The 20,377-nt window shown below is 47.5% G+C and overlaps 1 pseudogene; it reads right to left on the reverse strand.

The window, feature by feature from the left end:
• Positions 1–358: 358 nt before the first annotated feature.
• Positions 359–1,576, reverse strand: LOC129149870 (melanoma-associated antigen 8-like; annotated as a pseudogene).
• Positions 1,577–20,377: the final 18,801 nt, after the last annotated feature.

The following is a 20,377-nucleotide window of genomic DNA, read 5'->3' on the forward strand; positions in this document are numbered from 1 at the left end:
TCCACAAATAAAACTCAGCAAACTTTCCCAATTCATGGATGTATGCTCAAATCATGTGTTGGACACAAATTTCCAGTTGGACACAACACAAAGCTAGAAAGAGAGTCTAGGAACAACTCTTTCCTTCTGTCCAAGCTGCTCTTTTATCCAAACAAATGTTTTCGTTCATTTCACCCCTTATAGGAACCCAAAGATGCTACAGCCCTTGTTCCCCCAACTCACCCTGGGCCTCACTATGTAGAACATTGTCTGCTCTTTCCTCAAACAGAGTGGAAAATGGGCCTAATTTTATTCCCAGAAAAAAAAAAAAAAAAGCTGATGCACATGGGCCTGAAACATGCCTGGATGCAACTCTGGCTCAGGCATAGTGGTCCTCATTGCACTCAGGCCCTTCAGGCAGGGATGGTAGGGAAAGGGGATCCCTGTCATTAACCCTGAACAAAAACTTGGAGTACTTTCAATGTGGTGGTCTCAACATGGGCCCTGGGACCTCACAGGAACTCATAGCATGCCAGGTCACTATTGGGCACCTGGCGGTACACCAGATACTGTTCTTGCACCCAAACTTTGGTGATGAGCTCCCTGGGCTCCTCATAGATCCAATGTTCCTTCCCATCATGCACCCCTATAACATTTAGTGCTTCCCAGACTTTCTCCTCAGGGGCACAATCATCCTCCGCAGCAATCACCCTCAGAAGTGTGACCAGGAGGCCAGTGTTGGGATATCTGTGCCCATCGCTCACTATTCCATCATAGGTGAGCCCCAAGGAGGTGGCCAGGACATAGGTGTGGGCACTAGGGCCCACTTCCTTCACATCAATGCCAAAGACCAGCTGCATGCACTCAGAGGCTACACTGAAGATCTCAGGGAAGTGGTCCTAGTGTTCTTTGATGACGCTACTCATCATTTCTGCCATTGTGGTGGGCTCTTTTGCACAATACTTCAGGAGCAGGAACTCCACCATTTCTGTCATCTATGAACACAATGCTTTTTGGAGCAAAGAATCAGCATCATCTTCAGGGACCCCCTTAGTGTTTGAACCATCCTCATCTTGGCTGCTGGAATTCTCATCTTCAGATTGGCTCCATGGAAAGTCTGCCAAGGCATGGGAGGAGGGGCAGGCACCCTGAGGACACTGGGGAGGACTTGGTGTCTCAGCAGCAAACACCTCCTCTAGGCCAGTGGTCGGCAAACTCATTTGTCAACAGAGACAAATATCAACAGTACAACGATTGAAATTTCTTTTGAGAGCCAAATTTTTTAAACTTAAACTTCTTCTAACGCCACTTCTTCAAAATAGACCTGCCCAGGCCGTGGTATTTTGTGGAAGAGCCACACTCAAGGGGCCAAAGAGCCGCATGTGGCTCGCAAGCTGCAGTTTGCCGACCACGGCTCTAGGCTGTCTAAAAGCAGGACTGAGGGGGAGGAAGATAGAGAGGAGGAGAGAGACAGGGCCTCTTCCTCCTCTTCCTGTATAGCCTAGAACAGCTGCACCTCCACCAGGTCCTGGTTCTCCTTTGGGTACTGATGGTCTTCCTCAAGATTGCAGAGTTCACTCATATAATGGCCAGGCATGATGACTTGTACTGGAAAAGTGACCGAGTGTGGACAGAAGGTGGACAATGAGGACCCATGTGACTAGGGGAGAGAGGGAGTGTGAGGGGCCTCAGCAGAAAAAAGCACCCTAGGCAGTTCTGACAAAGGTGACTTATGAGTCTCCTTTTTAGGGGTGCTCATGGGCCTCACATGGATCACTCCTGATTAGCCTGTCCACTAAGAACCAGAAGTCAGAAGTGGCATGACTGCTCAGGGTACAGAAGACACAGCACAGGGTTCTGTAGTTGATGGAAGGGTGTGGTGATGTCTGACCTGGGTTGGGGAGCCCCTGAGGACATAGTCATGGTGAGCACTTCACCTTAACTCCTGGCACTGACTGGCCTTCTGCTGCTCTGTGACCCAAGAATATGTAGTGTACACCAAGGCCTTCACATCCTGAAACCCAGAGACCCTGCAAGAGGGACAAAGGGGCACTTCAGCATGCACATGACAAGCACAGCCCTGGAACTGCAGAGCTGACAGGAGGGGCAGTAGGACTTTGTGAGGTGCCCTCTGTTGTGGGTGGGAGATCCCCTCCTTGCACACTCAGGCTCCTCACCTTTCCCCTGCCAGGACCTGTCCCCTCACCTGCCTTCTGCTGGCCTGAAGCTAAACTCCCAAAACAAGACCAAATAACACGACATAAGAGAAGAAACTGAAGGGGCCCCACATCTGGTCCCTCTCCCAGAGGATCAAGAAGGGGTGACTGAAGATTTGGGTCCATCTATCCTGGGATAAGGCTCCCATCTTTTTTCACCATGACACCCTGCAGGATTTCAGAGAATTCTCTCTGCTGACTGAGCCCACTCTACTTAGGCTTCACTTCCCTTAGATAAGGGAGTAGGAAGGTTGCCCAACCAGTCCATGCACTATCCTAATTTCCCCATTGCTGACAGAATAGTCAGGGTAGGTCTGGGTTCCCATGTCCTCTGGTTCCCCTCAATCCTCACCTTGATTCCTGGCAAGCCCTGGAATCCTGCCCCAGCTTACCTGAGTCCAGAACTTCAGACCAAGGCCATCCTGTCGCTGAAAACACAGACCTGGAAATGAGGAGGGGTTCAGGCTGACAGCCCCTTCTTTCCAAGGCTAAGACTCAGCGCAAGGCAGATTTCCGTGAAGCCCTCTTTTTGTTCTTAAGATGGGGAATTCTCCTCTCTTCCCTCAGGGTCCTCACCCTGATTCTTGTCAGGATCTGGGACTCCTCACTCTGTTGACCACACCTGAATCCTGGAGATGGCCCAATGTGTCCTCTCAAACCAAGGACCTCGCCTTTCTGAGAACTCTGAGACAAAAGTGAACAGGAGCTCTATCTGTCCCCACCCCTGCCCAGGTTCCCACACAACTGACACCAGGGATTGGGACCATCTGTTCCAGGTACAGAGTTCCCTTAGTCTGGCCTCAGGGTACTTGCCTTTCTTCCTGGCTAGGCCTGGATCTGAATCCACCCTGAATAACTGTCCTCACCCTGAATAACTGTCCTCAATGAGAAATGCTCATGAGGAGCAGGCATGTGGAAAGGGAGTGCATATCACACCCAGGTACCGTGCCTGGGGAATCTGGATGCTGAGGACAGGACACCCCCTGATGCTGAGGGCTCTCTTGTTTTCTCAGGGAGCACATAGCTGCCTTTTTCCACATAAAGCTCTCAGACCATGAGGACCCTTCCACAACCTCAGCTCCTCTTTTCATGAACTTAAGCCATCCCTCTGACCAAGGGCCTGTCCTTCCTGAGTGCCCTGAGACAAACGTGAGGAGGAACCACCTCTGCAGACCCATGCCAGGCCTTTCCCAGGGCCGACAGCAGCACAGATTGGGTTCAGGGCACTCATTGTCTGGAGTGTGGTATCCTCCTTCCTGCCCAAGCTACCCATGTTCACTCCTGGAGTGCCTGGGACCTTTCCCTTCTGCTGAACTGAGAATGAATACTGCAGTCCATGTCCACCATCTCACTGAGACCTCCAAGGTGGACTTCAAGACACAACATTGCCCTAGCTGGGTTTGCTCAGTGGATAGACCATCAGCCTGCTTACTGAAGGGCTCTGGGTTTGATTCCACTCAAGTGCAAATGCCTGGGTTGTGGGCTCTAACCCCCGTAGGGAGTGTGCAGGAGGCAGCCGAAACAATGATTCTCTCGTCATTGATGTTTCTATCCCTTTCTACCTCTCCCTTCCTCTCTGAAATCAATAAACATATCTTTTTTTAAAAAGACACACCACATTGCATATCATGCCCCAGCGACCCAGTTGCACCAGCAGGGCCCAAGCCATCTGGTCCCTGTTTTTGTTGTGGTGGGAGGTACCCTTATCCTGCCTCAAGACCCACACTTGGATTACCAGCAGTGCCTGGGACACCTCCCCTTGTTGCCATGAACCCAGCTCCTTCAGGACAATGCCCTCACCTCCTCAGGAAGAAGTCTAGAAGCAATCCAAATCGACATCCCTACCATGAGGCTTCCAGGTGCTGCTGGCAGGAACAGGCACACTGGGGACACTTATGACACTGGCCAAACCTCAGGCATACTTCAAGGTGTGCTAGGGGGCTTCCTGAGCCCTAACTCGGGTCCTTACCTTGTATCCTGGGAGAGCCCTGCAGCCTTTCTTTTGCCTACCTGGAGCCTGACCCCTCAGGCCTCAGGGGTTGGAGTCCCCTCATCTTCCCACAGAATCCTCACGGTGACTCTTGGCTGGAGCTAGAACCTCCTCTCTGTCAACCTGAGATGCCCAAGTCAGGAAGAAAGCATGTGGTCATCGACCTGCGACCTCCCAGGGTTCACAGTAGGGGTAACATGGGGCATCTCTGTTGTGGGGTCCCAGGTCCCTCAGTCTTCCCTTTGCATGTTCACCTTGATTCTGGGCAAGACCTGGGTCCTCCCCTCTGATGCATATGTTGTTCCCCCTGAATTCCCAAGGCGGACATCAGGTCTGGGCTTCTGTGGTTCCTCTCTGCATAGTCATCCACCACAGGGCCTCCCAAGATTTTCAGCAGGGCAGACTTCTGTGGACTCCCCTCTGATTATGGTTCCTGGATTTCCTCAGTCCTCCCTTGGGGTCCTCACCTTGACCCTTCCCTCTGCCACCTGAGACCCTGCTCCTTACACCTAACCCCAGAGCCTGTCAAACCTGGATGCAGAAGTCAGGAAAAACACCTTGACTCTGGGCAGTGCCTCTGCATCCCATCTGTGGACCTGAGGCCCTACACTTTTTTAAAAATTTATCTTTATTGTTGAAAGAATTACTGTTCCCTTTGTTTGTTTGATTTTTCCCCCATTTACTCCCTTTACCTGTCACCTGCCCCTCCAAGTCCTTCATCACTCTATTGTCTGTATCCATGAGCTATAGTATTGCATGATATCACTCATATGTGGAATCTAATGAACAAATAAACTGATGAACAAAATAGATCCAGAGATACAGAAGCATGGCTGTACACTTTTTATCAAGTTCCCAGTTTTGCTCAGACCCGCATGCTGAAGTCAGGGGACACCACACAAGGTCATTCTCCCTGGAGCATTCCAGGGCTGAGAGCAGGGATGGGCTTTTATGGGGTCCCCTACATTGTGAGATCCAGGGTGCCCTCAATGCTCCCTTAGCTTACCTGTGGTGCGGCTCCTTACACCAAACCCAAGACTGTTAAACCTGGATGTGGAAGTCAGGTGACCTGTGGTGACCCCGCCCTCTCATCTTCCCAGGACTGAGTATTCTGGTGTCCAGGGTCGCCTGCTTTTTCCTCAGTGTCCTCAACTTGACAGCAGTAGGACCTGGGGGTCCCCCTTCTGCTATCTGAAGCCCTGCTCCTTCTATCAAACCCCCAGAGTCTCTCAGACCCAGATGCAGAAATTAGAAAACAGAATGTGTGATGACCTTCCCCTCCCCACCCCAAGGAGGCCTGCCTGATGGACACTGTTCTGGGATCCAGGGCCCCCAATCTCCCTCAGGGTCCTCACACTGATTCTGGGAAGGTCTTGGACCCCTTCTGCCAACCTGAGACTCTGCCATGACATGGAGCCCCATGAGTGTCTCAGATCCAGAAGATGTGGAAGTCAGTCCTCGCCACTGGTGGTCACCCCGCACCTTGGGGCTCCCAGGACTGACTGCTCTGGGGCCCGGAGTCACCTTGTCTTCCCCCACGGCCAGCCGTCACCATGAGGCCTGCAGGTCCTGGGTCCCTCCCTCTGTGAACCGGGAGGCCGGACCCCCACACGGAGGCCTCAACCCCGAGACCCCAGGGGAGGTCCGTGTGCCTCGCTCCCCAGGGCTCCCGGCAGGAGCTGACCTAGATGCCAGGGGACCTCCGTCTGGTCCTCACCCTGATTCAGGCAGAGTCTGGGCCCTGCCCGTGCCGACCTGAGATTTCTCCCCTCAGCGCTTGTCCTTGACCCCCTCCCTCACGTTCTCTGAGGAGGTGGGCGAGGGGTGCAGGAAATAGTTCTCAGACACCCCACCGCGGATTCTCAGTGCTGACAGCAGGGCCACCCTGGGTCCTGGGGCCTCAGTCGTCCCTCAGGATCATACCTGGACTCGTTCCTTCTACCGACCCGAAGCCAGGCTCCCAGACATGGCGTTCTCCTCTCTCAGACTTCCCGGCGGAAGTCAGTGGGCGGAACTTCCGGACGGGCTTTCTGGGGTCCCCGGGACTGAGAGCAGGGGCAGAGGTCAGATCTAAAGGCCTGGGAGTCGTGACTCTGTTCCCCTCCCGCACCTGACAACACCAGGGCCCCTGCCCTCTGCGGACCCAAGTCTGTGTCCCTCAGACCTAGGACCTAACTCTCCCAGATTTCCCGGGCATGTGGAGGCATATGCTCAGCCTGAGAGCCCCACCCAGGGTCCCTTAGAGCTGACAGGAACACCAGGAGATGGATTCTCTAGCGCGTTCTGTTCTGAATTCGGTGGACCCCAAAGTCCTCACTCAGGAGGGCCTCACAACCCTTGCAGAGATGCTGCAATACCAGGACCAATGCTGAAGGGGGCGCTGTTGCACGGAGGGCAAGTGGGAGGGGTAGAGAAGCGCCCCTTCTCATGGGGTTTCTTACCAGCTCAGATGGTCCTGTGGAAACTGTGGGTTCTAAAAGTTAGCTACTACTAAAGATGCTGAGCAGCAGCAGGGATTTGGGGAGGTGTGGCTTTGTGGTTGTCTGTCTACATGTCCCTTGTCCAATGCAGGTGTATTCACTTTTAATCCTCATTCTTAGTAATACATTCTACATCTCTATCTAGTTTTTGTACATTATTTAAATAAATATAACATAAATATAGGTTACATGTGCTTATATACCCACATATGTGTGTACCTGTACCTAAATTTGTATATATACATGTATGCTTATGTCATATGTATTATATGTGTATCTATATATATAAAAGCCTAAGTAACTGAATGACTGAACGACCTAACGACCAGTTGACCGGTTGCTATGACGTGCACTGACCATGATGGGGCAGATGCTCAATGCAGGAGCTGGCCTTTGGTGGTCAGTGCACTCCCACAGTGGGAGCGCTGCTCAGCTGACTGATGGGCACCAGATGCAGGGCTCACAGCTGGTGAGCGCCGCTGCGAGCCTTTCTGGATCAGGACTGACTGGGCACGAGCCCGCAACAGGTACAACAGGGCCGGAATGAGCAGGAGTGGCAGGTGGCATTGGACTGCCGGTTTCAGCCCAATCCCCAAAGGCCAGACCAGGGGACCCCACCGGTGCAGGTATCTGTGCACTGGGCTTGTAGTTTCTATATAATACTAGAGGCCTGGTGCACAAATTTGTGCATGGGGGGGAGGAGGGACCACGGGAGGTTGGCTGGCCTAGGGAGGAACTGCAGGAGGTTGGCCGCTGGCCCCAAGGAGGGTGCTGGCTCTCAGCCCCCCTGGGAAAGAGGCCACATCCACCACCACCCACCCCCAATTCGCCATCCCAGCCTGGGCCTGAAGGCCCCAGCAGGATCAGGAGAGGAGGCGATGGTTGCTAGGCTGGGTGTGGAAGGAATGGACGCCTGACACCAATGCCACCCTTGGCACCCTGCCATCTTGCAGTTCTCTGCTTCCCCCACCTTCCCTCACTGCTGCACCACCACTACGGTGGGCGGGCAGCCCCCGGGGAAAGGAGAGGATGGGAGCGAGACAAACCCTTGTGTCGAGGGCTGACCTTCAATAGATCACAGCGAGGGAGCTGCTCTGCTACTTACAAAACCCTGACCCAGAAGCAGGTCTCTAACAATGGTTTAGCACCAGGAGCTGATGGGGGCTGGGTGGCTGTGGGGAGGGGCAGTGGGAGGTTGGCTGTGGGAGCACACTGACCACCAGAGGGCAGCTCCTGCTTTGAGCGTCTGTCCCCTGGTGGTCAGTGCATGTCATAGCAACTGGTTGACCAGTCGTTTCAGTCATTCCTATCATTCGGTCATAATGGTTGCTTAGGCTTTTATATATATAGATACGATGTAAGGTATTTTATGCAAAAATACCTACTCTTAATGTACATGATTCATTATGCTACTCGCTATTCTAATTCTAGTCTGTTCTTTATAAACTATTAAGATAATTTTTGAAAAGCCAGCACTAACCCACCAAGATGGTTTCAGGTAATTATTAGCATAGACTCTGAATAAAAGGCTTCGAATGTCCCAGCTTTTCCATGGCAGTGGCATTCCCCCAAGGTTAATGGCATTTGTGGTCTGAATGCCCCAGAATTGAGCCAAGATATAGCCAAGCTTACAGCATAAGTTTAAAAATCTTTCTTCCTGCCTTCCCTGTCATCTGTGTCATACAGCCTACAGCCCCTCCCAACTTCCCTACTCCCCAATACTCCAACCCCAGACACAAGTGCCAGCTCATCACAATTTTCAGTCTCCCTTAGGGCTTGCTCAAATTTTGTTGTTCAGATACTGTGGTTCATATTGTGTTTGTTTTAAGACTTATTTTTTTACAACACTTTATGAAAGAATTGGCCCTGTGTCTTCACTGAGCAGCAAGACCATTTCAAACAAGGGCTCCACCATGCGTTATGGGGTGTGCATGCAGGATGCCACTGCCTCACACTGGGTGGAGGAGATGGATAGCAGAGCTCAGACAAGGCGGTGTCTACTCCAAAGGGGTTTGTATCCTGGATGTCAACAGGAAAACATTCCAGAAATCTGTTATCTAGTTATGATGACTCCCTGGCTGCTGAATCTGTGGCCTGAGACCTCAAAAACCTGCAGATCCTGACTCTGCAGCTAGAAATCAATGGTTTATGGAAGGATGTAAGGGCATTCGCCTAAGGTGGCCAGGATGCTTTCAAACTTGAGATATTCTCTGGAGAAAACAATTGCAAAAAAACATAGTCTTCGAAATCCAAATTAATGTCAGTTGACAGCTCACCATGGACCACGTGCTAAGCCCAGGAGGACACAGGGATCATCTCTTCAAAGCCTCCCTGTGACCTCTTGAGCTGCCATGTGTCACTACTCCTTAATCAAAGTTCAGTGTGTTCATTGGGTGGTTCAGATGTTAGAGTCAGCATATGAAAGATGTGAGTTATTTATGGAAGCTCAGAGTGCATTCTTACCTTCTTTGCATTTTGCTGTGGCCCACACTGTATTTCTCACCCTGGCTTCCCCTTTCAATATGGACACGATTTTCTGGGCAGCTTTTGAACCTGTGCCTCTGAACAGCACTGTCCGTGTCGTGGACACAGAACCTTTCTGTGTCCATTAATGGCTCAAGGCCTTGTGAGGACCCTGGAGGCCTTGCTCACCACCACACCCTCAACTCCTACAGGCTTGTTTGCACTTCCCCTCAGGTAGTCTGCACATCACATATGCTTGTCCACTACACTTCCTCTGACTTGGTCCTTTGTGCTCTCACAATGAAAATTGGTTTCTTTTGGTGCAAATACAATTCAGCCTGCATTTATTTAATGCCTTCTAGATGAAAAGCATTTCCATGTGTTTCCCTGATAAGAGTTTTAAAGCATTTACTTATTAAAAAGAAGTCAGGCCATAGGGCCAAACTGTTGCAGAAGACCAGAGAAAAACCAAGCAATGTTTTAGAGAAAATGAGTTACACTGTTTATTACACTGGTGGACTCAGCAGAATAACTTCCCAAGTCTGAGCAAAGTAACATGCAGAGAGCTTCTCTTTTGTATCGTTCTGGTGTCTTTATCCCTCAAATATGGATTATGCTTCTGGTCCTTTTCGTGGGCTTTGCAAAAAGGCCCCAAGTGTTGGGGGTCTCCAGAACATATCTAATGGTCTGGCCTGGCGCCAGTGCTAATAATCCCCCCTCCGGGACTGTGCACTGTTCATAGTTTGTGGCCTCTGTGAAATGTGAGCATTTAGATAACAGGTCCTGCAAGACCAGTTTCTGGGAAAGAGGCAGTGATTTAATTATAGGTTATCAAGAATGTACACTGGGCTTTCTGGCACAGATTCAGGTTGTTAGCCCCGCTCCCAAATATCAGGGTTACATTGGAATTAGCCTTTTAGCCTTCTCAAAACCATATTGGAACACACAAAAGGAGTCACCAGAATGTCCCTAAACTCTCATGATTGGTTCCATGTTAAGACCTAGATTATTTCCTGCCGAAACCGGTTTGGCTCAGTGGATAGAGCGTTGGCCTGCGGACTGAAGGGTCCCAGGTTCGATTCCGGTCAAGGGAATGTACCTTGGTTGCGGGCACATCCCCAGTAGGGGGTGTGCAAGAGGCAGCTGATCGATGATTCTCTCTCATCGATGTTTCTAACTCTCTATCCCTCTCTCTTCCTCTCTGTAAAAAATCAATAAAATATATAAAAAAAGACCTAGATTATTTCCTTATCATTTCCCATTTATATGTGTAATTAACTACTCTATTTCATGATATGGTGCTCCATCTTCACGTTTAGCTTTTAAAACCGTCAAACATACCCAACATCAGAGAGAACTATAAAAAACAGTTTTCCTATCACCCAGGGCAGTGGGATGGGGCCTTATCTGCTTAATTCTTTCTTTTGTATCCCTTCCTCCTTCTTTTCTTTCTTCCACCTCCTTGCTTACCTACTCCCTTCCTTCCTTTCTCCCTTCCTCCTTTCCTTCATTCCTTCTTTTTTAAATTTTTCTTACAGAATCTCTTTGAACTAAACCCCAGATACCAAGTCAGCTCACTCCTATATACCTGATGTTGGAAACTCTGAAAAATAAGAACTTTAAAATATAATTTTTATCATACAGACAAACCAACAATTCCATGTATCATCTAATATTCCTTTCACAGTCAGATTATTGCAATTCTCCCAAATATTTTTTTGCTTGTAATGGAACCAAATTAGCTTCATACATTTCATTTTTCTTGTCCCTTAATTCTCTGTCATTCCTTAATGAGTTAGAAGCATATACGAATCATAAATACAGATGTATTTCCCAAAAGGATGTTAGTTTTCAATCTGAAACCACTATACATACATACTGGAGGTGGCCAATGGTTTACAAGGATGGTGGATATTGGGAGCCAGAATTCTCACTAATAGAGCAGATGGTTACAGATAAGCCAAGGGAGCAGACCAGAGGTCCCTTGTGGTAATAATGGGCTAGAGCTGGAGACATCAGTATGAACCTGTGTTCAGCTTAATACCGATACTTATGGTGACATACATATTTATAGATATATGTATATACATGGGTTAATATACACACTTATGTTTACTTTCACTCACAACTGAGACAGCTAGAAGCAAAATCTCTCGAGGAGTCATGAGCCCACCAAGTGCCCACATCTAGCTTTCTAATACCATTCTGCAATAGAAGGAAGCAGAAATCCATGGGGAGATGGCTTATGCTAACTCTAGAGCAGGGAACAGACAAGACAGTCTACAACATATTGTAGTGGCAGAAAGTAAGGAGGTGCTAAAACAATACAATACTGGAAGTAGATCAAGGGGACATAAGAATCAATGGAAAAGACTTTGAAGAGCCAAACTGGAACAATTTGAACAAAAAAATAAAGCAGTATTGGATTCTCATCCAAAGCAAAAAGCAAATAATCATGAGGTCCTACTGAGATAAATCAGTGGTTGAAGAGATTCAACCGTCAAACATACAATCCCGTGTATCAACTAATATTGACGGGTGAGAGTAGACAAATCTCCCATGGAGTAGCTGCATTCTAAATCAGACATATAGATAACCACTCTCCGGTGAGGTGGACCATAACCCCGCTCCTTAAGGGTCACTTGTGTCTAGTGACTTCTTTCTGAAAAGGAGGGACAATAGTATCTTTATAAAGGAGAAACCTGACAAAAACTACCTCAGCCAGATGGTCAAGGTCAACAACAGGGATAAGTCATGATGGTAGTAAGTACTCCTGATATGATGTGATGAAAATGGAACTTCTTCTCTCTGGTCTTCTCTGGCCCCACGCCCCCTGCTCCAGTCTAGCCATGAAGAAAAACCTTAGACAATTACCAGTTGAGGACCATTCAATCAGATGATTGACCAGCACTTCCAAAAACTTCAAAGTCTTAAAAAATAAGGAAAGTATGAAAAACTGCCACAGCCAACAGGAGCCTAAGCAGACACGATGACTAAAATAATGTGATATCTTAGATGGGATCCTGGAACAATAAACAACATTTTGGACCCATATAGCCTGGTTAGATGTGACAAATATATCCTAATAATATGCGATGGAAATAATTGGGGGACTGTTTATAGCATACATGGGAGCTCTCTAAACTTCTTTTTTTGGAAAATTTAAACCAATCCTCAAATTAACAGCTTTTTTTTAAAAAATGTTCTGTAAAAAGCAAGTTGGGTAAGCCACAGACAGGGAGAAAATATTTTAACTCCCATATCTGATAAGGTACTCATTTCCCAAATGAATAAAGAATTTTAACTACATGATGGAAACATACAAGCACATACAAATATGTAACTGATTTAAGGCTACTTCACCAAACAGAATACACAGATCACACACACACAAACAAAAAAACACACACATAAACATGTTCAGCATCCTTTTTTGTTAGGAAAATGTAAATGTAAACTTCAACTGCAAACCTATCAGAATGGCTAGAATCCCCAAACCTGAGAGTGCCACATTTGGAAGAGGATAAGGAATTCTCCTTCATCACTAATAGGGAAGAAAATGTTTCATAAGACAGTTTGGCAGGTTCTTATAAAGTCAAACATGGATTTACCATTAGACTCAGAAACCCTAGTCGTCGGTTTTATCAAGTGAATTTGGGGTCCATAAAAACCACGAAAACAATACATGATTAGAACAGTTTGATTCATAATGGTCAACCAAGTCTTCTTTCAAGAGGCAAATTCATTAATAAACTTTGATATAGCCACAAACTGAAACTTGGATTCAAAGCTGAAGCCACCCTCAAATGTTCCAGAAAAAAGAAAGGTTCAAAGGGCAGTCCTATCAAATGGTCACGGAGAACTCACCAGAATCTTATGCTGACTATTCCAAAGCATACAAAAAAATGGGCAATTGTACAACTCATCCTCCCAGGCTACCTCTCTTTTATTCAAAATCCTGAGGAATTTGTCAGAAACAGAACTTTTGGAACAAGTTCATTCACATAGCATAAAATATCCTCTATATATTAATGGCATATTCAACTCAACAGTGCATTAAATGACCAAACAGCCTATATCCAAGAAATAAAAGTAGGATTTAATGTTACAAAAAAACATTCTATTGCAACTCCATGCACACAAAGTAGAGTTGAAAAAAAATTTTTTTTCATGTCAATGGCTACAGGGAGAGAGCGTAGCAAAAAAAACAAAAACAAAAACCAAACAAACTTTAATATGAGTTCAGGGGGAAAAAAAAACTTTGAACAAACTCAGCCAAAAGGGAATTTCCATTTCCTAAAATTGAGAGCAACCTACTTAAGTGTGGAACATTAAAAGCATTCCCGTTAAAGGCAGGGACAAGTCAGAGATGCAGGCTGTGGGTATAAAAGTAAATATGAGGTATGAATATGGAAAAGAAACAAACAGTAACTGTTGATAACATGAACAACTATCTAGAAAAATCAAAGAATGGACATGTGGATTAGTCAAATGCATAATAAACTGTATGGAAGATCACCATAGCCATAACAACACCTTCCCATACAAAGCAATAACTAATTAGAACATGTAATACAAAAATCTCATTGACCACAGCTATAAAAGCCAAAATTTAACTAAGAAGTATCCTAATTTAAAAAGCCAACTAAAAGTTATACTGAGAGATTCAGGTTAAAGAAAAAGAAGCGCCAAACAAATGGAGCAGTTTCCATATTCACTCATGGGAAACAATATTGCAAATATGTCGATTCTGCTTAAAATTTTTACAGATTTAGTGCTATGCAGGTTGTTGCCCAAATAACAATTAAGATTGGACTGCTGGCTTCTGCTCTCTAAATAAAAGGAGGGAAATTATTGAATGAAGAGGTTGCAGGGCACGGGCTGGGCAAGATTCAACAATAAAATCTAAACAACATAATATGAGCAAGCCCCTCGGGGAGACAAGACTGGTGAGCTGGCACTTGTGGTTGAGGTGGTTCTGTGGGGGAGCAGGGAAGTGGTTGAGGACTGGCCTTTCAAAAATTATGGTTTCAATAGCATATAAAAAATAGACTAGGAGTAGAAAAGCAAGTGTCAAAGTAAATCATGCATAGTAAGATTAGGTAAGCTTTCATAAAATAAATTGTCTAGTATATGTAAATACATAGAACATAGACATGCATGCATATATGTATATATGTATTTATATACATGGTATGGGGACATATGGATATATAAACACATCTGATTAACATTTAGGTTATATATGTACACATACACTCACTATGTATGCAGATTTGTACATATCCTATCTAATAATAGACAAATATGCAAATTGACCATACCTCTGACACGCCCACAAGCCATGCCCACCATCCCATCAGAGCGAGTATGCAAATTAACCCAAACCAAGATGGCTACAGCCACAGAGAGCAAGGTTTCCTAGGTAACAGAGGAAGCCAAGCTTTCTGCCAGCCATTGCAAGCCTAAGTCTCCACTCAAGCTACAAAGTTTCAATTATAGAAGGTAAACAAATTCAAACAAATGGCGGCAGAATGGAGCTTGAGAGAGCAGGCCAGGGTTGCCGCCGGCAACAGGGGAAGCAAAGCTTTCCATACACCCTGGCCGGGCCCACCCACTTAAGGCAACAAAGTTTCAATTATAACCCCAACACAAATGGCTGTGGGCCTTGGAGGGAGTCCCAGGCTTGGCTCCGCTCCAGGCTACAAAGTTTCAATTGTAGAAGGAAAATAAATTCCAGATACCAGGGCCTCCGCTTGCGTTGCCAGAGGGTGTGGCCTGCCTGCAAACCACCACAGGCCCCTCGCTCAGGCCGCCCCATGCCCCAAGGAAACCTCACCCTGATCAGGGACACCCTTCAGGGCAAACCAGCTGGCCCCCACCCCTGTACCAGGCCTCTATCCTATCTAATAAAAGAGTAATATGCAGATTGATCATCACTGCAACACACAATATAGCTGCCCCCATGTGATCAAAGATCCTGCCCCCATGTGGACACAAGATGGCCACCACAAGATGTCCAGCAGGAGAGGGCAGTTGAGAGGCACCCAGCCTGCAAGGGAGGGCAGTTGAGAAGGACCAGGCCTGCAAGGAGGGCAGTTGGAGGTGATCAACCCTGCAGGAGAGGGCAGTTAGGGGTAACCAGGCCGGCAGAGGAGGGAAGTTGGGGGCAAACAGGCTGGCAGCAGAGTGGTTAGGGGGTGATCAGGCTGGCAGGCAGAAGCGGTTAGGGGCAATCAGGAAGGCAGGCAGGTGAGCAGTTGGGAGCCAACAGTCCTGGATTGTGAGAGGGATGTCCGACTGGAGCAGTCGGACATCCCTTGAGGGGTCCCAGATTGGATAGGGTACAGGCTGGGCTGAGGGACAACCCCCCTCCATGCACGAATTTCGTGCACCGGGCCTCTAGTACATTTATATATATAGATAGATGTGTATATATATATATATATATATATATATATATATATATATATATATACATCTATCTATATATATAAAAGCCTAATATGCTAAGTGTCCAACTGATCGGTCTACCGCTTGACTAGTAGTTATGATGTGCACTGACCACCAAGGGGCAGACTTTCTGACCAGTAGGTTAGCTTGCTGCTGGGGTCCCACTGATGGGGACTGGGCCAGACAGGCCAGACATGCCCTGGAGCCCTCCACCCGTCCCTCCCCACCAGCCAACCTCCTGCGGTCCCTCCCAAGCCTCTAAAATATTTGTTCTAATAAATTTCCTTTCAATGTGCATTAATTTGTACAGCAGGCCACTAGTATATGGTATATAAACATGTATGTATAAATAAAATGTATACAAACTAGGTAGAGTTGTAAAATGTAATAATTACTATGAATGAGGATCAAAAGGGAAAAAGCCTGCAAAGATAAGCAAAGGTAGACAGATAACCCCAAACCACAGGCCCTCTCCAAACCCCTGGTACAGCTCAGCGACTTGAATGAAAATGAAACATTTAGAACACAAGGTTTCCAAAGTGTCAGCCTGTATGGTGAAGAGACACCATGGGAAGTGGGGGGAAGGAGGCAGTCAGGGTCTGATGCTCCCCAGGGACCTTGGCTCTGCAGCACCCTCTCTAGGAACTGAAATGTGACCACAGTGGTCTACACCAGGGTTGTGAGGACCCTCCAAGTAAGGACTGAGGGCTCTGCCCGCCCCACAACAGAGGGCCCACCCGGCACCCAGCTCTGGTGCTCCTGTCAGATCAGGGGTACCTCAGGCAGAGGTGTCAGGCTGTGCACTCCCACCCCACCTCCTAGAGGGACCTGGGGGAGGCCGACACTTGGCCTGAGGGGCACAGACCCTGGTCAGCACAGGGTGGGGTCCCAGGCCATCCAGCCCAGGTGGGGACCAGACGGTGCTGCTGGGCACACTGGGAGCGAAGCCCCGCCCCTGTTAGCATCCTGGTGACTCCAGAATTGGTTTCCGGAAGTGATGTCATTGACTTCCACCTGAGAAGTCTGAGGGAGGCTTCAGGCCGGTAGAGGGGACAAGCGCTGAGGGGAGCAATCTCAGGTCGGCGGAGCCCAGACTCTGCCTGGAATCAGGGTGAGGACCAGAGGGGGTCCCCTGGGATCTAGGTCAGCCCCTGCCAGGAGCCCTGGGGAGTGAGGAGCACAGACCTCCCTTGGGGTCACGGGGTTGAGGGCCTCCATGTGGGAGTCCGGCCTCTGGGTTCACAGTGGGAGGGTCCCAGGACCTGCAGGCCTCAGGGTGAGGGCCATGGGGGAAGACAAGGTGACTCTGGGCCCTAGAGCAGTCAGTCCTGGGAGCACCAAGGTGTGGGGTGACCATGAGCGGCAAGGACTGACTTCTGCATCTTCCGGGTTGAGACACTGGTGGGGCGCTCCGTGTCATGGCCAAGTCTCAGGTCCACAGAGGGTGTGCAGGACTTGCCCGGAGTCAGTGTGGGGACCCTGAGGGAGATTGGGGAGCCCTGGACCTCAGAACAGTGTCCATCGAGCAAGCCTCCTGGGGGTGGGGGAAGGGTGATCTCACACATTGTGCTTTGTGTGTTTTGCATCTGGGTCTGAGAGACACTGGTGTTTGGTAGAAGGAACAGGGCTTCAGGCAGCAGAGGGGGGACCCTAGGTCCTGCTGCTCTCAAGTTGAGAACCCTGAGGAAGATTGGGGGGCCCTGGACTCCAGAACAGTGTCCATCAGGCAGGCCTCCTGGGAGTGGCGGAGGGGAAAGTCATCATACATTGTGTTTTCTAATTTCTGCATCTGGGTCTGAGAGACTCTGGGGGTTTGATAGAAGGAGCAGGGCTTCAGATAGCAGAAGGGGGACCCCCAGGGCCTACTGCTGTCAAGTTGAGGACACTGAGGAAGAAGTAGTTGAGGACACTGAGGAAGAAGTAGGACACCAGAATACTCAGTCCTGGAAGGATGAGAGGGCGGGGTCACCATAGGTCACCTGACTTCCACATCCAGGTTTAACAGTCTTGGGTTTGGTGTAAGGAGCCGCACCACAGGTAAGCTAAGGGAGCATTGAGGGCACCCTGGATCTCACAATGTAGGGGACCCCATAAAAGTCCATCCCTGCTCTCAGCCCTGGAATGCTCCAGGGAGAATGACCTTGTGTGGTGTCCCCTGACTTCAGCATGCGGGTCTGAGCAAAACTGGGAACTTGATAAAAAGTGTACAGCCATGCTTCTGTATCTCTGGATCTATTTTGTTCATCAGTTTATTTGTTCATTAGATTCCACATATGAGTGATATCATGCAATACTGTAGCCCATGGATACAGACAATAGAGTGATGAAGGACTTGGAGGGGCAGGTGCTGGGTAAGGGGGAAAAGAAACAAACAAAGGGGATATCTGTAATACGTTTTTTATTCTTTACTACAGGCCTGGTGCACAAATTCATGCACGGGTGGGGTCAGGCCCGCCCACCCTGATGAAGGTCCATCGGGCAGGGCCAGCTGTGGGGTCTAATGCTGGAAACTATAGCTTTCCCCCAGCTGGATCTAATTATACATTAAGGATGGCCAAAAGAAAACCCACAACAGAACTGTTTTGCATTTCACGTGTCATGAGATGAAGTTGTTTATGTGTTGTTTGCAAATGTATATAAACATGAATGATGGCCCTTTAATGATTTTTGTGTTCTTCCCAGGGCTGTGCCCTCAGTATCCCAATATGATCTTCATGTCTGTTTGTTTAAAAGTTTTTCTGTTTTTGAATGTGCCTACCCTTCGCTGTTGCTCCTTGAAGCCTTCGGGTCCTCTTCGCTGTCCCTTTTAAAGAGAGATTGAGAGCTCATCTAATCTTCAAGGCAACACAATTTCACAAAGTTCACACCTAGCCTCTCTACATTCCCCAGCAAAGGGCCACCATCCCTTTAATGCTTAGGTAGCCTTTTCTACTAACTTGGATGGTCTCTTGGGGCTGCGGGCTGTGGAGGGAGAATTCCATACCTTGGCTGCAGTATTAGCAGAGCCCCCTGGAGACTCTGGTCAGAGACAGAAGGGACTGATAATTATTTTCTTGTGCTTTCACTAAATGTACACGTATCATGGAGTTAGGCAGTGATTTAGGGGTGTTGAGGGCTGATCAGGGGCCGATTGGGGCCGGATCAGGTTGGCTGGCTGCCAAAGTGCACGTCATAGCCACTGGTCATTCCACCATAACAGTTGCTGGGCTTTTACATACATATAGCTTGTTTAAAGCAGCAGTCGCCAATCTTTTGGACCTTACTGACCACCAGTGGTCCGTGGACCACCAGTTGGCAATCACTCCTCCAAAGGTTTCCTTAAACCAATGGTCCCCAGCCTTTGGACCTCATGGACCACCAGTGATCCGTGGACCACCAGTTGGCGACGGCTGGTTTAAAGTATTACATGTGTCTCCTTTTTCCCCCATTGACTTCTCCCAGGCCACTCCCACCACCCACCCAGCACATGCCCTCACCCCCTCCCCTAGTGTCTGTATCCATTGTTAGGATTATATGCATGAATACCTGTCCTGATCTCTTATCCCCCCACCCCACCCTGCCCTACTTTCCCTCTGAGGTTTGACCGTTTGTTGGATGCTTCTCTGTCTCTGGATCTATTTTTGTTCATCAGTTTATTTGTTCATTATATTCCACAAATGAGTGAGATCATGTGATATTTAGCTTTCTCTGACTGGCATATTTCACTTAGCCTAATGCTCTCCAGGTCCATCCATGCTGTTGCGAATGGTAAGAGTTATTTCTTTTTTTTACAGCAGAGTAGTATTCCATTGTGTAGATGTACCACCATTTTTAAATACACTCATCTGTTGGACATTTAGGCTGTTTCCAAATCTTAGCTATTATAAATTGTGCTGCTATGAACATAGGGGTGCATATATCCTTTCTGACTGGTGTTTCTGATTTCTTGGGATATAGTCCTAGAAGTGGGATTATTGGGTCAAATGGGAGCTCCATTTTTAATTTTTTGAGGAAACTCCATACTGTTTTCCACAGTGGCTGTGCCAGTCTGCATTCCCACCAGTAGTGTAAGAGGGTTCCTTTTTCTCCACATCCTTACCAGAACTTGTCATTTGTTGGTTTGTTGATGATAGCCATTCTGACAGATGTGAGATGGTACCTCATTGTCGTTTTGAGTTGCATCTCTCAGATTATTAGTGACTTTGAGCACGTTTTCATATATCTCTCGGCCTTCTTTATGTCCTCTTTCAAAAAGTGTCTATTTAGGTCCTTTGCCCATTTTTTGATTGTATTGTTTATCTTCCTTCTGTTAAGATGTATGAGTTTCCTATAAATCTTGAACATTAGACCCTTATCAGATATAATATTGACAAATATGTTCTCCCATGCAGTGGGCTTTCTTCTTGTTTTGTAGATGATTTATTTTTCTGTGCAAAAGCTTTTTATTTTGATGTAGTCCCATTTGTTTATTTTCTTCTTAGTTTCCATTGCCTTAGGAGCTGTATCAGTAAAGATATTGCTATGACATATGTCTGATATTATGCTGCCTATGGATTCGTCTAAGATTTTTATGGTTTCCCATCTTATGTTTAATTCCTTTATCCATTTTCAGTTTATTTTTGTGTGTGGTATAATTTCGTGGTCTAGTTTCAATTTTTTGCATACATCTGTCTAATTTTCCCAACACCATTTATTGAAGAGACTGCCTTGACTCCATTGTATGCTCTTGCCTCCTTTGTCAAATATTAATTGAGCACAATGGCTTGGGTTGATTTCTGAGTTCTCCGTTTTTTTCCATTGGTCTATATGTCTGTTAT

Source organism: Eptesicus fuscus, chromosome 1 (genome assembly GCF_027574615.1).
Source record: "Eptesicus fuscus isolate TK198812 chromosome 1, DD_ASM_mEF_20220401, whole genome shotgun sequence".
NCBI classification, from domain to species: Eukaryota; Metazoa; Chordata; class Mammalia; order Chiroptera; family Vespertilionidae; genus Eptesicus; species Eptesicus fuscus.